The following is a 17,253-nucleotide window of genomic DNA, read 5'->3' on the forward strand; positions in this document are numbered from 1 at the left end:
ATGCGCTATCCCGGCACTGAAACCCAGCGATAGCCGGCTAAATGTGAAATAGCGCTAAGCGTGCTTAGCGATGTTTATAGCAACTTGTTGTTAATATGCCCCCATGTTCTTAATATTTGTATTGCGAAAACAAGAGGTGTGCTGTTCCTGCAAGAGAGAGGTGAGTGAGGTAAGGTCCTTACCAATGGGAGTGCTCCTATAAGGAGTATGGGCTCTCACACACCCCGAAAAATATCATGCTTCATCATCTGGCAGCTCCTCCTTGGGCCTGCGCTGCAATACCCAACGGGCCCGACAGTGGGGTTGTTTGCCGGAGATCTTTTACCTGTGTTCTTGGCCGATGAAGAAGCGAGTGTGCATGGAACGTGAGGTGTATATACAAAAGAGAGTAGGGTGTGGGGATGCTGTGACTAAAAATGAATATGGGAATGAAGTGAACCAACTTTAATTAGCGGGTTCCATGTCATGAATAAAGATATACTATACTTGCAAGAGGAGGATCTCGTAATCCCACCAAGCATTTAAGTAGGGATGTTGGTCAACATGTTTCATGCCCTCTAGTCCCCAAGATCATGGCACTTCTCCAGGACCTAAAAACCCTACTACCTACTCATTGAGGGCCAGTCCAGATTGGTGTATCGATATAAATACCATATCCTTACCAAATTACACAAACCGTAACTGGGTTCCTCTGAGCAGGGACCAGAAAAAGACAGTGGGAATAGAGCCAAACACTCCGGAGAGCCGGGATGCTCAGTGGCGTCATGTCCGACTTAACCGTCGGTAGCACAAGTTGCGGCCGACCTACCCTTCGACGATCCTGTACTTGTATATCACACACAGGGCATCTGGAATTATGCAACTCTGTGTCTGCTGTGTTTTCCATACAATTATGGTATCATCACACTTGTCAAATAAACTACTATCTTTTGCACTATTGGTTATATGATTGGTAGAAGCAGATTTCAACCAAACAATTGTATATAACTCAGACAGATACGAATATTACCCAAAAAAGCCACCACATGTACTTCTGGGATTTGAAACCAAATGTTACTATAAAGAAAAACATCACATGCAGTCCTGGGGTTTGCAAACTGGTGCAGGCGCTAAACTGGTGCTAATAAAATGAAACCTTTCATCCAAATGTTTATGGTGTGCAAAACTGGCAAAATAGGAAATAAAACCGCCACAAAATGTTATGTAGTTTTTAACTATGCAGCGCATGTCATTTAAAAGGGCAAGGTAAGCTTTAAAAACAAGCATTGACAAAGCAAATACGTTTTGTGGTACCTATGCTAGCTGAGCAAGTCAATTGGGAGGAAATGATAACACCACTCACTTCTTTTGAGTGCAGAAAGCTGCTTTATTTACAACTGGGAAGCAGGATACCTTGCCCATCGGATAAGCTGCACAAGCTACCATGTCAACTGGGCAAACAAAAGTTGCTAAACCAGCCCTCCTCCCCTAAGTAACTCCCACCCCAACATCCCATCTCCCAAACATTTCTGAACTGAACACAACCTTTGAGATCCCATGAGTCCTTGTGGTCCTTGCACTAGAACCCTCAATACCCATCTTGTTGAGATTGCCCCCTCTAAGCCATCCTCCTTGCCCCAAATCATGGCACCTTTGTTCGTTGCGTGTTCCTGCACCTCCCCACATCTTTCCCCAATCACCTGAAAAGGTTGCCTCGCTCAGTGACCAGAAAGACCCTCTGCCCGAGGTGTCATTTCTGTCCCCCAACATAGAGCTTCTTTCAGGCTTTCATAACCCCTTCCAGTGACCTTGTTAACCCTTCTAAATACAGGTTACTGCCCTGCTTAGACAAGAGCACCCAGACATGCCTGTGTGCCTGAACAAAAGCTGGGATTAAAAAAGAATGCGCTGGTGTACTATCACCAGCACCTCTTTCACCATGCAGAAACCAGTCATGTGTCTGTTCAGCTCCTTCCTGGCTCTTTCTATTTCAGTTGGCCATTGCACATCTCTCCACACCCTCATAGGTAACAGCCTAGTTCAGAAAATATCTGTGGAAGCCCAGCTGACCATCAGCATCTCCAAGTCCCAATTCAGCAAATCCAGCTCTGTGAATTGCACCCTATTTTACTTCCCGAGATGAATGACCAAAACTGTGGGCTAGCCCCATTTTGCCCTGTACTCCCACAATCGATACAAAAGGGGGTGGTGATGAACAGAGTGTCTGAATTAAGCAGACCACTCTTACCCAGTCAAGAGATCAGGGCTTGATCCATCACCGTTATTTAGCTCACTGCATCACCCCAGTTCAGAACCTGGCTATATGCAAATTAGTCTGACCCAGTGCCTCATGGGAACAGGCCAGACCAAACTACCAAGCCAATTCTTCACCGGAACGGAGACAAGCTTCCGGGGACCGGTTTCTGGCATTTCAGCTGTCGTCGGCCCGGCTTGCTTGAATCCTGGTGGTGCAGTGAGCAAGGGACTCATGTCTGAGTATACCCTGCCACACCTGTAGTGGCCAAAATCGATACAAAAAGGGGGTGGTGATGAACAGAGTGTCTGAATTAAGCAGACCACTCTTACCCAGTCAAGAGATCAGGGCTTGATCCATCACCGTTATTTAGCTCACTGCATCACCCCAGTTCAGAACCTGGCTATATGCAAATTAGTCTGACCCAGTGCCTCATGGGAACAGGGCAGACCAAACTACCAAGCCAATTCTTCACCGGAACGGAGACAAGCTTCCGGGGACCGGTTTCTGGCATTTCATCCGTCGTCGGCCCGGCTTGCTTGAATCCTGGTGGTGCAGTGAGCAAGGGACTCATGTCTGAGTATACCCTGCCACACCTGTAGTGGCCAAAATCGATACAAAAAGGGGGTGGTGATGAACAGAGTGTCTGAATTAAGCAGACCACTCTTACCCAGTCAAGAGATCAGGGCTTGATCCATCACCGTTATTTAGCTCACTGCATCACCCCAGTTCAGAACCTGGCTATATGCAAATTAGTCTGACCCAGTGCCTCATGGGAACAGGGCAGACCAAACTACCAAGCCAATTCTTCACCGGAACGGAGACAAGCTTCCGGGGACTGGTTTCCGGCATTTCAGCCGTCGTCGGCCCGGCTTGCTTGAATACTGGTGGTGCAGTGAGCAAGGGACTCATGTCTGAGTATACCCTGCCACAACTGTAGTGGCCAAAATCGATACAAAAAGGGGGTGGTGATGAACAGAGTGTCTGAATTAAGCAGACCACTCTTACCCAGTCAAGAGATCAGGGCTTGATCCATCACCGTTATTTAGCTCACTGCATCACCCAAGTTCAGAACCTGGCTATATGCAAATTAGTCTGACCCAGTGCCTCATGGGAACAGGGCAGACCAAACCACCAAGCCAATTCTTCACCGGAACGGAGACAAGCTTCCGGGGACCGGTTTCTGGCATTTCAGCCGTCGTCGGCCCGGCTTGCATGAATCCTGGTGGTGCAGTGAGCAAGGGACTCATGTCTGAGTATACCCTGCCACACCTGTAGTGGCCAAAATCGATACAAAAAGGGGGTGGTGATGAACAGAGTGTCTGAATTAAGCAGACCACTCTTACCCAGTCAAGAGATCAGGGCTTGATCCATCACCGTTATTTAGCTCACTGCATCACCCCAGTTCAGAACCTGGCTATATGCAAATTAGTCTGACCCAGTGCCTCATGGGAACAGGGCAGACCAAACTACCAAGCCAATTCTTCACCGGAACCGAGACAAGCTTCCGGGGACCGGTTTCTGGCATTTCAGCCGTCGTCGGCCCGGCTTGCTTGAATCCTGGTGGTGCAGTGAGCAAGGGACTCATGTCTGAGTATACCCTGCCACACCTGTAGTGGCCAAAATCGATACAAAAAGGGGGTGGTGATGAACAGAGTGTCTGAATTAAGCAGACCACTCTTACCCAGCCAAGAGATCAGGGCTTGATCCATCACCGTTATTTAGCTCACTGCATCACCCCAGTTCAGAACCTGGCTATATGCAAATTAGTCTGACCCAGTGCCTCATGGGAACAGGGCAGACCAAACTACCAAGCCAATTCTTCACCGGAACGGAGACAAGCTTCCGGGGACCGGTTTCTGGCATTTCAGCCGTCGTCGGCCCGGCTTGCATGAATCCTGGTGGTGCAGTGAGCAAGGGACTCATGTCTGAGTATACCCTGCCACACCTGTAGTGGCCAAAATCGATACAAAAAGGGGGTGGTGATGAACAGAGTGTCTGAATTAAGCAGACCACTCTTACCCAGTCAAGAGATCAGGGCTTGATCCATCACCATTATTTAGCTCACTGCATCACCCCAGTTCAGAACCTGGCTATATGCAAATTAGTCTGACCCAGTGCCTCATGGGAACAGGGCAGACCAAACTACCAAGCCAATTCTTCACCGGAACGGAGACAAGCTTCCGGGGACCGGTTTCTGGCATTTCAGCTGTCGTCGGCCCGGCTTGCTTGAATCCTGGTGGTGCAGTGAGCAAGGGACTCATGTCTGAGTATACCCTGCCACACCTGTAGTGGCCAAAATCGATACAAAAAGGGGGTGGTGATGAACAGAGTGTCTGAATTAAGCAGACCACTCTTACCCAGTTAAGAGATCAGGGCTTGATCCATCACCGTTATTTAGCTCACTGCATCACCCCAGTTCAGAACCTGGCTATATGCAAATTAGTCTGACCCAGTGCCTCATGGGAACAGGGCAGACCAAACTACCAAGCCAATTCTTCACCGGAACGGAGACAAGCTTCCGGGGACTGGTTTCTGGCATTTCAGCCGTCGTCGGCCCGGCTTGCTTGAATCCTGGTGGTGCAGTGAGCAAGGGACTCATGTCTGAGTATACCCTGCCACACCTGTAGTGGCCAAAATCGATACAAAAAGGGGGTGGTGATGAACAGAGTGTCTGAATTAAGCAGACCACTCTTACCCAGTCAAGAGATCAGGGCTTGATCCATCACCGTTATTTAGCTCACTGCATCACCCCAGTTCAGAACCTGTCCATCACCACCCCCTTTTCTGAATCGTTTTGTCCACCATAAGCGTGGAAGGGTATACTCAGATGTGAGTCCCTTGCTCACTGCACCATCAGGATTCAAGCAAGCCGGGCCAAAGACGGCTGAAATGCCAGAAACCTGTCCCCGGAAGCTTGTTTCCTTCCCAGTATAAGAATTGGCTTGGTAGTTTGGTCTGCCCTGTTCCCATGATGCACTGGGCCAGGGACAGACTAATTTGCATGTAGCCAGGTTCTGAGCTGGGATGGTGCAGTGAGCTAAAAAACGGTGATGGATCAAGCCCTGATCTTTGGACTGGGTAGGAGTGTTCTGCTTAATTCAGATACTCTGTCCATCACCACCCCCTTTTCTGAATCTGTACTCCCACAAGGCTAGCATCAGTAGTCCCAAGACATTCCACCAAGGCCAAATCAATGCACCTTGGCACCATCAATGTCCAGCCCCAGCAGGTTGCCTCCAAATTACCTATTGGTCCGACCCTTGCCTGCTTCACTACAGAGTGCCCACATATTCATATATCCCATTGGTGAGACTCTGCACGAGGAGCACCTTCCAATGAAGCAACAAACTGAAGAGCGCTCTGAATTGACTGTTGCCCTTTGAATACCAATTCCACCCAGCTCTTATCTGCATGGGTCATACCCCCATTACATCGTCCCAAAGAAAGTAAGACCTGCCAACTTGCCTCCATGGTAATAGCAGATAGCCCCCTCTCTATTTGACCCAAAATAAATTCTAGCATGTCCTTACATCTCAACCTCTCCCTGTCACAGCCATGCCTACTGGCACCCAGTGCTTTGAACTCTGTGCAACCCAGTTGGTACATGTACCTTTTGAGCTCCTCCAGTAAATATATCACAAGTATATATGCTTTCACAGCCCAATATCTCACAAGTCTTCTGGAACATGAAGCACTTCCCTCAACTCACTCTGGCCAAAGCACAGAACCTCTCCCACTGTGAATGGGAAACTGCACCAGGTACTCCTTTGACCAGACCTACAATGTGCTTAGCTCACAATAATATGCTCTTCTCCAAGCACAGTTAGATCAATTCTCACAGTCTTCAACACCTGATCATAAGAAGCAGTCATTCTGTTCACCACCTCCACTATTGCTGTAATGTCAGACACAAACGCCACCCATCTCTTCCCCACTCATAACCCCACAGATGTACTGCCAATAGCAACAGAAAACATTTCAAAAGAAGCAATACCATGACCCTTGCCTTCCAAGATTGAGGACAGCTCTTGGCACACCAATGCCCATCCCAGAATATCCAAAAGCACACCATTCTATGGCATCAACAAAAACTCCACTGTCCACGTCATTGGAACATTTTGCAGCCACATGGCCACTTCGTTAAGACCCAAAAAAACAATACCACACCAAACCAGTTATCCTTCACTTGGCTGGACAAACTAATCCTGTGTAGTGGCTTTACAGCCTTGCATCACAAATGCACTGTTTCTGCAACATGCATACCTCGGGCAAGTTACCTACATGCAAAATTCAAAGGACTTAACACCTTTTGCACCAGTCACAGCTCACGCTTCCCTCTCTGCAATAGCTCATCATTTAAACCATTCGTCACTTCCAGGTCTTCACCTTGGCTGTCAGTGACATACTAAAATGATCTGCGACCACTGCCAATGTCTTGATCAATCTTGAACACTCTCCCATTACCTCTGCTCTCCCTATTAGCAAAAATGTGTCCAAATAATGAAGAGCCTGTTCTGACTCTGCAACTTGGCAAACCACCTACTCCAGGAAGTTGCTCAATTTTTCAACCACCGTACACACATCTGAACATCCTGCAGGGATTGCAGTTGCCAACAGAGCGGCAGATGTATCAACATCCTGATTTGCGAATCTAAAATAGCGATTTTTTAGAAATCTCTATTTGAGATTTGCAAATAGGGATGTATGTAGAAAATTGCATTATTTTGCGATTTCTTAAAATTCCTTAATTGTTATTAGCAAATTGCGAAATGCAATTAAGCACTACTTTTCCGTTCATTTCTTTGGGCCAGGAGGCCCATAGAAATGAATGTGAAGTAATTCTCAATTTGCAACTTGCAATTTGAGAATCGCAAATTGAGAATAATTTCAAGGGTGCAAGGGTGTCCCAAGGACACCCTGATGCACCCCTGAAATGAACATGTGTGTGCATACGGCCCACATACATGCCCTAAGGGCATGTATTTGCACCATATGGCACAATCACAAATGCCAAAAAGTGCATTTGTGAAAGAAATCGCAAATTATCACCAACTTGAAGTTGGTGGAAATTTGCGATTTCTTAAGGAGAAATCACAAAAATTGAATGCTTGATGCATAGCATTTAAGGAATCACAATTTGCGATTCCTTAAATGCTTAGGCAAAATTAAGGAACCGCAAATTTTGAGATTCCTTAATTTTGCTATGCGATTTCCATCATACATACAGTATTGCTCATTTTTAGTCGCAAACGCTGCTTTTCTGAGAATCGCAGAATTTGCAACTAAAAATTGCTTTGATACATCTGCCCCAGAGTGTCCACTTGAAAACAGTATTCCCAACAAATGGAACTCATCTGGGGACAATGTCAGTAAGTGAAAAGCCAATTTGAGATCTGCCTTGCCCCTTTCCTCATCGGCCCGCACCTCTTCATTAAATGTATGGCAGTGCCCATGCAGGCATATTGCACTGGACAGTCCGCCTAGTCAATAAAATCATTCACAGAACCCCCTTCAGGCCATGACAGATGTTGTATCAGTATGAGCTTGACTGTACCTTTCTTTTTCACCACACCTTGCAGGGACACCAAAAAGTTCCTCAACAGATGAATCAGGAATGGTCCTGCCATCCTACCCTGGCTCACTTCTTTCCACAGCTTCACCCACGCTGCCTCCTCCATCCCTTAGCAGGACTACAGATTGTCTGCTTTTTGACCAGCCCAGGGATCCATATAAGGTATGCAAAAACCAAAACGAAAACCTTCCCACAAGAAAGCTGCATGTGCACTGTAAGGATATCTTTTCAACAACTGTAGCATTTCTGCAGGATTACCTGGAGTATCTGCCCTTTGCTGCCACTCCTTTGCCATCCACTCTGCCCCATCCTGTGCGACAGGTTGCCCCCTCCTGTGGCCTGCAGCAGGGCGTGCATGCTGCCGCACCTGGAACCATCAGGACAAACCTTACAGGGTACCTATATCCTTCTCCTTGCCCATTCCATTATCCCACTCTGGGTGTGGTGGTTTAGAAAGGTCTGGTAAGGAATAGGTAGTGCACTCATAGTATGCCCTGTTTTCACAGGTCTCGTAGATGCCATGTTCCGTAGCCAAAGTTCTTGATCAATATACCCCCATGGTTTCGTTGGTATGGTGCTCCTCTGTGCCCTGAACTTGTCATCGTATCTTAACCACGCCAAGCCATCAAACTAATGCTAGCTAACTTAAGGCCATCCATGTACTTTCATAATGACTCATCTCACTCCAGGGCATTTCTAGTAAGTAATTCTTTATTGTTTGATTATTTAAAATCTTACAATATTACCAATACAAAACATGTACTATAATGACAAAAACCATTAAAAACAATTACACCATAAAATTCATTATAACTCATTAAGCCTCTTAATTCTATAATTTAATCTCCCAATTTTGTTTTAGCTATCAATAAAAACCTTACAAAGGCAGCATTCATACGTATATCATTAGAGTGTAGACACCTTATCAGTGCGTGCCTACATGTCCTTATTCCTCGTATATTAAAAGGTGGTTTAAGTAAAGTTTTTCTTTCGATTTGAAGTCCAGGACAAATACATAGCAGGTGGACAATATTCTCCTCCCCATTTTTACACAGTCTACATAGTGTTCAACTCTCCATTTTTTTCCACGGGGGAAGATGACTAAGTCCCAGGAGTATTCCAAATCTTGCTTTAACAAGTACTTGCTTATTTTTTTCCGACCAGGGTATTTACAAATATTCTTGTACCTTCTTTTTTGTATATCCATTTATTATTGACCGTGCATGTCTTCTTTTTGCCAGCATATCTTTATCATTTACAAGCGACAGTTGGTTTGTTGTTCGGTTGATTATTTTTTTAAATGATGCCTTACATATTGTGTTGTTCCAGATTGGCATTACAGCAAACTTTTCTATCGCTTTTTTAAGATAATTCCATGCAGGTGACTTTGCATTGTTGTTTATTTCTTGCCATAATAACTGTGATAACTGATTATCATGGTCATTTTTTATCTGATTCCATGTTTTTATAAATTGGCCCTTTCTTGCATAGTATTGGTTATTTAGTCCAAATTCTAATCTAATTTGTGCAGGAGAGGCAATGTTTGGGAGGTAAAAAATAGATTTAAACGTTTTAGATAAAGCGTTATTGATTATTTCCGAATCTTTCCCAATTAGCGCCTTGCTGCCAATAAGATAGTTGGAAGAAGTTTTGCCGCTATAATCTTTAGGAGAGGACGATATGTAAGGTTACCAAGGGATTTCTGTAGGATCCTGAATGTTGCCGTCAAAGCATCTGCCTTCCTTTGTATGTCCATTTTTTGTGGATGATAATTTCCATTTTCGTCGAATAATACACCCAAATACCTATATACTTCGACTTGTTCTAGTTGGGTGTTCTCCATATACCATTTGCTTTTATATCTTAAATTAATATTCTTAGTGACCACCATGATTTTAGTTTTGGTTTCATTTATCACCATTCCATTTTCCTTTGCGTATATGGTTTTCGGTTGATTAAACGCGGTAATCCAACTTTAGTTTGGCTTAAAAGTATGGCATCATCTGCATATAATAGATTAGAAATTTGTTTGCAAGCTAGTTTCGGCGGATGTGCATTTATCTCATCCAGGAACACTGTTAAATCTGCCAGGAACAAATTAAAGAGGAGGGAGGGCAATACGCATCCCTGCTTGAGTCCTTCAGTTGTTGGAATTTCTTTTGATAATGTTTGGCCATCCCCCATCCTCACTCTGACCCAGGTTTTACTGTAGAGAAGTTGAATCAGTTTTAATAATTCAGTTGGAATATTTTTTTGCTGGAGCTTCTTTCATAGTAGGTTTCTTTGGACGCAATCAAAGGCAGATTTAAAATCTACAAAACATAGATACAGCGGCTGTTTTGCTCTGATTGACTTATCGATTAGTAGAGATAATGATGAGATGTTTGTTAATGTTCCCAATCCTTTAATAAAGCCAGTCTGGTTCGGTGGCAACCCCTTATTTTCTATTGCCCAATCATTTAAGTTAGTAAGCAAAATCCCTGCAAACAGCTTAGGGTCTGAGTCTTGTAGAGTGATAAGCCTATAATTTTCAGACTCTTGCCATGATTCTGGAATAACACCTGTTTTTATTATTTCTTTAAATACTTTTCGAGATATCCTGACCATAAATCCAGATTTTCTTTATAGAGAGCAAACGGAATTCCATTTGGTCCTGGTTCCCCATCTTTTTGCTTCTTAATAAATTTCATTAGTTGAGCTTTTGATATGTCAATTTGTTCTTCAATCTCATACTCTAGTCTATTTTCAGGATGTGTTTCATCATTTATTTTTATTTTTCCTTTTCGATTTAGGTGTTTTTCGAGGAAGGTGACCAATTCTTGCTCCGTTAAAGTTGATGATACCACCAAGATATTCGGTCGTACTAGACCATTTATGATTTCCCAGAAATCTCTTGCGTTTACTTGTTTACTTGCATAGAATATTTTTGACCAGAATACTTGTTTTGCTTGATTTCTTCATTCCATATTAGTTTCTTCAAGTTTTGATTTAAAGATTTTAATTTACTCAGTATTTCATCATTATCAGTGAAATTTGTAATTTGCCTTCTTAGCCTATTACGAGTTCTTTTTAGTTTTGTTATTGTAAATGGAAGATTTATATATTTTTTTCATTTCATCTCCTTGCTTGTTTTGGTTCCTCTTGTTTAATCGTATTTGAGTTTGAGGTTTAACCAGCTTCCTGGTAAAATTTACCCACTGTTCAATCCGCGACTCCAATGTTCTGTCATTGAAACAATTCTCTATAAGTTTCTTGACTTGATCATTCATCTCATCCTTGTTCTGGACAGTCCAAATAAGTTTTTTATAATTTATCGTTCCAAGGTGCCCCGGCATAGTTTGGTATAGTTAGTTTGTATTACTCCTGATGTTTGTAGTTATTATCTGTTGGCAGTGGTCGCTTTCTGAAACCTTCTCCAGCTGATATGAAGAAATATTACGAAAGATGTTAAGTGATACCATTGTATAATCAATCCTAGTCTTTGCATTATGCGAGATGTACGTATATGCTGGTGGAGTATCTGCTTTAAATCTCCCATTAAGGATACGTAGCCCCATTGCTTCTACGTCCTTAACAAATTTTATACTGATTTTATTTCGTAAGGAGTGTCTCCATTACTAAATCCTGGTGGGGGATTGACCATTGATGATCTTGTGATTGGGAGATGTCGTCTCTTATAAAGGGTGCTAGTAAATTCAGATTAAAGTCCCCTGTCATCATGTAGTCTACTAATGGGTCATCCAACAAAAAGTTATTAAGTGTTGCACACGATGATTCTCTACTATTTCTTGTTGTATGTATATATACATTAATGAAAATTAAGGTCTTTGTTTTCTGATTACTTGTTTTATATTTCAACTTGACTATTAAAATGTCAGGGCTAATTGAGTCCAATTGCTCATGTTCGGCCTGCAGGTTACTAGAAATAAATGTTGCTAGCCCCCCACTCGGACCGCCATATTTATGTTTTTTTTTTGCATATTCAAAATAACCTATATAGCCCTGTAACATAAATGGACTGGTTTCCCATGTTTCCTGCAGTAGGATAATCTGCCAGGGTTGTGGAATAGAATCTATGTGTGCATTATAAATTTTAGTTCCCACTCCGTTTATGTTCCATGAACACATCATCATTTTTCCGAGATCCTTTTCGCTCTTTGCCGGGAGCACGATTTTATTCTTTCATAGATCCTTACTGCTATGTAATGCCAGGGTGATCCATTTTTCATTTATTCCTGATTTTTTTTTCTATTTTCCTTTGCGGCGTTGTTGCTCCTATTTTATGAGCAGATTCACCCGTGCATTTTTTAGTACAGCACCGATTTGCAGGTTACACTTTACCTTCTGTGCCTGATCTATCTCATTAATGAGTGGTGTCGGATAGACCTTTGGAGCAGGCTTACTAATTACTATGCCCCAGGTGTTAAATATTTTGCGTTCGTTTATAATTTGTTCTGCTATTAACATTGAATTTAGTGTATTTAATGTTGGCGCCTGGAGACTATCCTTATTAGTCATAAATTCGATGGAATCAATATCCTCACTTGCAATGTTAGCTAAAGACGGGATTGATTTAAATAGTCGAAGTATGTTGCCTCTATTTAATATATCTTGTCTCCCTCTTGATTCAAATTCAGGTTTAAAAATAAGTTGTGCCTTCTCATTTGATATATGGTTGTCATGTCTATCTGTTTCCATAGCTTGCTTTGCTTTATAAATATTTTGCTTTACCCCATCCCGGTTTTCAATAACAAGTTGATCCCAGTCTGGTAATTGTGTTTTTGTCTCTACTATTTATAATGTATTCCTTCTATCTTCCTCATTTGCAGTAGATTTCAAGTATGTTTCTATTTTTTCGTCAACATATTGAATTTGTTGCTGACTTGTTTTTATTGTTACCTTTAATGGAGTGCTATCATTCCATCTCTGAGAACCATGGATGCTTGGGCAACTATCATGTTCTTCTTCCTCTTTTTCTAATAACTTATCTTCAAGTTGAGTTGGGCTTGCTATAATCCTTTGTTCTGCTGGTTCTTCTAATTTTCTCCTTTTTATGAACACCGGCGCTTTCTCTATGATCGGCTCTTTACCCAATGATTTAATTTTTCCCAGCTTGTTACCTTCCTCCATATTTTTCTGTGACTCCCCCATTTGGCTTGTTTTAGCTGTCTTAATAGCTATATTCTTTTGGGCACTCAATTTTTCCATTGATAGTTCTTTTTCAAATATTGCAAAATATTTATTGTTCCCATTCTTAATTATTGGTGAGGTCTTTTTTTCTTCTCTTGATGATTCATCTTGTGATTTGTTTCCTTGCATGTCTATCGGTGTGATCGACTCTTCATCTGTTTGTATTATTACGCAATTTTGTGGTTTAGCCTTTTTTCTAGCTTTACGTAACTTTTTTTCTTAGACGTTTTGTCATGGTGAAGCCGTGGGTGACGTGGTCTTTAGTTTCTTGATCTACCCTTGTTTCTATGCTGGTTATCTCGTCCCTTGTCTGGTCCATTGTTTGTACGTCTATTGCTGTTATTCTTCCATCATGTGAATTTGATTTTGTCTGCGGCTTTGTTGTTGGTGTTTGTTCTAGCCCATCACTACTTTCAACACAACTGTTATATGCTTTATCATTCTTCATACTGAATTTGAGTTTTTCTTTCATTTTTTCATCATCATTTTCTTTTTCCTTTTGAAGGGACTTTTTGGTATCTTCTATTATGGTATTCAAAACCTCCGGTATTGTTGATGGTTTGTCTATAATAGGTATACAAACGCAGTCTATGACCATTTTTTCACTGTCGGTTTGAGCTCTAATTATTAGGCCATTAAGCTGGGCAAGTTTTGTTATCAATCCCCACGACTGCATTTGCCATCATTTTCAGGAGATCAATTTGAATGTCCATTTTATTGGATTGGTACTTTAGTGCTTCTAACGTCAGTGTAGAGGTTTGGTAAAAAAATATCCCAGCTCATCCCTGTATCTTGTTTTTTTATTCCCATTTGCTTATCTGGTGTTGCTTTTCTAATTTGATCTTTACTGGTAGAAGAAGTTGAATATTCCTTTGTGGCCATGTCATTTATTTTTTATGTCAGTATCTTCATTTATTTTCTTTCCTAAATCATCCCCCCCATTTGGATTATATTGCTTTGTTCTATGAGGAACATCGTCTTCTTGATTGACGGTCCCTGAATTGCAATTTTGATTGATCAATTGACTGGGCATTCTTTCCTCAGGAATTGTCTGACATATTTTCTTGATCTCTACATTTACTTCTATAGGAACCATTGATCTAAGTGGCAGTTTTTCTTCATATGTACCGCTCTGGATTACATGATTAACATCGGTATAATTGAAATCAGAATCACTTGTATAGCAAATTATGTCATTAGATAGTACACCTGCTACATCCATTTCTTTTAGATTATCATGATGATTTGCATTGGAAGGTGAAGTTACACTTAATATATCCTGATCTGTAATTTGGATTTCATTATCCTTTGGTTCATTAATCTTAATTTGTGAGTTGCACTCTTCTTCTTGTTGAATGCTTTGTATGACTTGCATGCTCGATTTCTACCTACTAATAGGTTTAATTGGGGTTTGTAGTTTATTTTTTTCCGCATCTATTTGCATTGTCATCAAAACTCCAGTTGGATCCTTCATAAATTGAAATTTATCTGGCACTTTTCCCGATTTCTCAAACATCCTTGCTATCGGAGATATTAGTGACTGATTCACTCCTACAGTGTTAGCTTTCACCTTTTTTAACACCTTCGGCGGTTGTATTTTCTTTGTACGTCTCGCAATTGGTCCCGACGTCCTCTCTTTACCTGAGCGCATATTTCCCCCTCTATTCTGTACTGTTGAACCCTTTTCGTATTTTCGTTCCGTGATCATTACCTGTGGTTTTTTGAGTTTTGAGTTTTAGAAATTTTTGCTGCCCCCCGCAATCAGTCCCCTCATTCCCTCAAGATTTCCCAGTAGAGGTAAATTAGGGTATTTGTGGAGATGCCACTTATGGCTACACACCGGCTAGCTGATCATTAGATGATACTATCTTCAGCCTGATTTTATGCTATACACACACCCCTTTGTTTTCCTCCACTCTCTTACTCAGACCAGCTGCTCGAGGGCTCAAAGGCTCACGGGCTTAGGGGGCTCAGGAGACCAAAGAAATAGCACTATACCCCCGTATTGCTCTCCGCCACTGTTTAGCAGGCCCCTCGTCCCAATATCTCTAAAATCTGCTTGGGTTTAATGCTTGGGTTTTTAATGTATTTATACTGTATTTATAATCTTCCAAAAAATGTTTCCAAAAAGAAATAACACTCCCACCGTGGTGCTCACCGCTAGAGTTCGCCTGCCCCCAACAGCAGCAGCATGAGCCACTTGCGTGTAGTACCAGACTTAAATGATTAATAGAGAAAGAGAGTACCCTTCTAGTCAACACCCACAGGAACAGGGTAATAAATGCGAAAAAGGAAAAATGTTCCCTGGGTTCTTGATTACAGTGGGGAACTAAATTATTCACACCTCACAACATACTCTCATTCAGCCTGTTCATCAATAATATGCTGTAGTGGAAACACAAGGACAGGAACTATTTCGTGTACAAAAACTTTAACAATTTATTATAAAAGCAGATATTTTTTAAAAAGGTGGTTGATACAATATAAAACATGAATTCATTTCACAAAGTTAAAAACAATGTCAGTCTACTCAATGATGTCTAGATTTCAATGTTTTTTTCCCGATCTATGGGTACAAGAATACACATATCAGCATACTATTGAGGACATCAATTGCAATAGCACATAATTATAAAATGTACAAAAACAATACATCCCCTACGGGGTAGTCGACGCGTTTCGGTGGTTTGTGGCAGAGTGCCCCACCTTCCTCAGGACAGTTTTGATGTACACATCTATCTGTGAACAGAAAATGCCAATATAAGAATACATTTATTGTATCATTAAACGTTTTTTTGTCTTTTTTATCGCATCCTTCTTTCTCTTTTCTGTACTTGTCTATCATTATTTGTGGTTCCACTCTGCATTTATGACACTATGGTGACCCTTGGAGTCGACCCCCCCATTTTTATAAAAATGTCAAAGATTGGACTAGGGTATATGGGCACACATATTCATACATTCATTCATTTCCCTCCATTTTAGATAACATTCAATCACACATGATTGTATACCTTTAAAAATATCCCTTTCTGCTTAGGATATTTGATTGAAGAAGAACTTCTAAGGTGGCTAGTTCTAGTCTCGCTCTACCGATAAAAAAGGAGGATATAATTCAGAAACATTAATCTGATAATTAAATGTTTAAACATACTGTGTTTGTTCTATGTCCTACCTTCTGTATTTAAACAGGCATTTTACATTGTTCGCAGTATATATTCTTTTCTCAATTTTGCTGGCAGTTTATGTTCAATTCTGCCCTGTGGGGAAATGGGGAGTAAACATCTTAAACTCTCCCTCCTTGCCTTGTAAGTGGACTATTCTCATTTATGTATACTATTTATTTACGCACCTTAATTAGGATAATCAGGTCTTTACATCGGTGTAGACTTCTCTGTGGTGGTCTCAATAGTTTTAGATATTTTTAGATATTGTTTAATCTGAAACAGTGGGAATGGTATTTTTTAGTTACATGCTCCCATTGTTTCCTAGCCCCCTTTCCTCTCCTAGTAACCTTGCTCACCTGTTTATCTTGTGGTGTTGCAGGTGTAATGGGTTCCAGTTCACCGTTTCTCTAAAAGAGTTTTTTTCAATTCCACCTATAAGAATAGAGCATGAATGAACTGTAATCGATTCCCTTTCTAGATAAGTGAGACTTTTTTTCACTACTCAATATTCCTTATGGCGCTCACCTTCTAGAGTTGGATCTGCATTCCTGAAATGATTGGGCCCTCGATACTCCTGTGATGCTATGGACTTCCTTCAATTGTCCTTCTTAGCTCGGGGTTCTATGAGAGAATATTGTAATGTTATCCCCTTTGTGTCTTCTAAAATGTGTTTAAAAAAATTTGTTTAAAATTTTTTTTTTAAATAATTTTTTTTCTAACTACGAGTGAAACATTTTCTATAATAATATACACCCATCCAAGGATCTTTCTCTGTCTATAATAAACTCTAAGAAGTTAATGTTACCCTTTTGTAGGCAGTTTAATGCGTACACGCTGCATGTTGGCCTTCATTTCTTGCTAAATGCCCACAAACCGCTTATCCCGCTTCGTACTTACTAAAGCCATAGTTGTGTTACATAATGGCTATTCATATACTCATTACCTTATTCTTGTTTGGGCCTTACGTTTTTAGTTACTTGTTCACCGACCTGCTTAGCTGATGCAGGTTTACTTAGTACTCCGATTCGATCATTTTTTTTAAAAAACGGAGCATGCTACTTACAGAGTTTCGCATAAACCCATACTAA

General features: G+C 41.4%; 1 long non-coding RNA gene across 1 annotated transcript; it reads right to left on the reverse strand.

Moving 5' to 3' along the window:
- Positions 1 to 16,009: 16,009 nt before the first annotated feature.
- Positions 16,010 to 16,424, reverse strand: LOC147706007 (uncharacterized). The gene is made up of 3 exons (XR_015297341.1): positions 16,351 to 16,424; positions 16,174 to 16,258; positions 16,010 to 16,087 (listed from the first exon to the last, which is right to left on the reverse strand). It is a non-coding gene; the product is annotated as an uncharacterized LOC147706007 (long non-coding RNA).
- Between the last annotated feature and the right edge of the window lie 829 nt (positions 16,425 to 17,253).

Source organism: Lissotriton vulgaris, chromosome 7 (assembly GCF_964263255.1).
Source record: "Lissotriton vulgaris chromosome 7, aLisVul1.2, whole genome shotgun sequence".
Lineage (NCBI taxonomy): Eukaryota > Metazoa > Chordata > Amphibia > Caudata > Salamandridae > Lissotriton > Lissotriton vulgaris.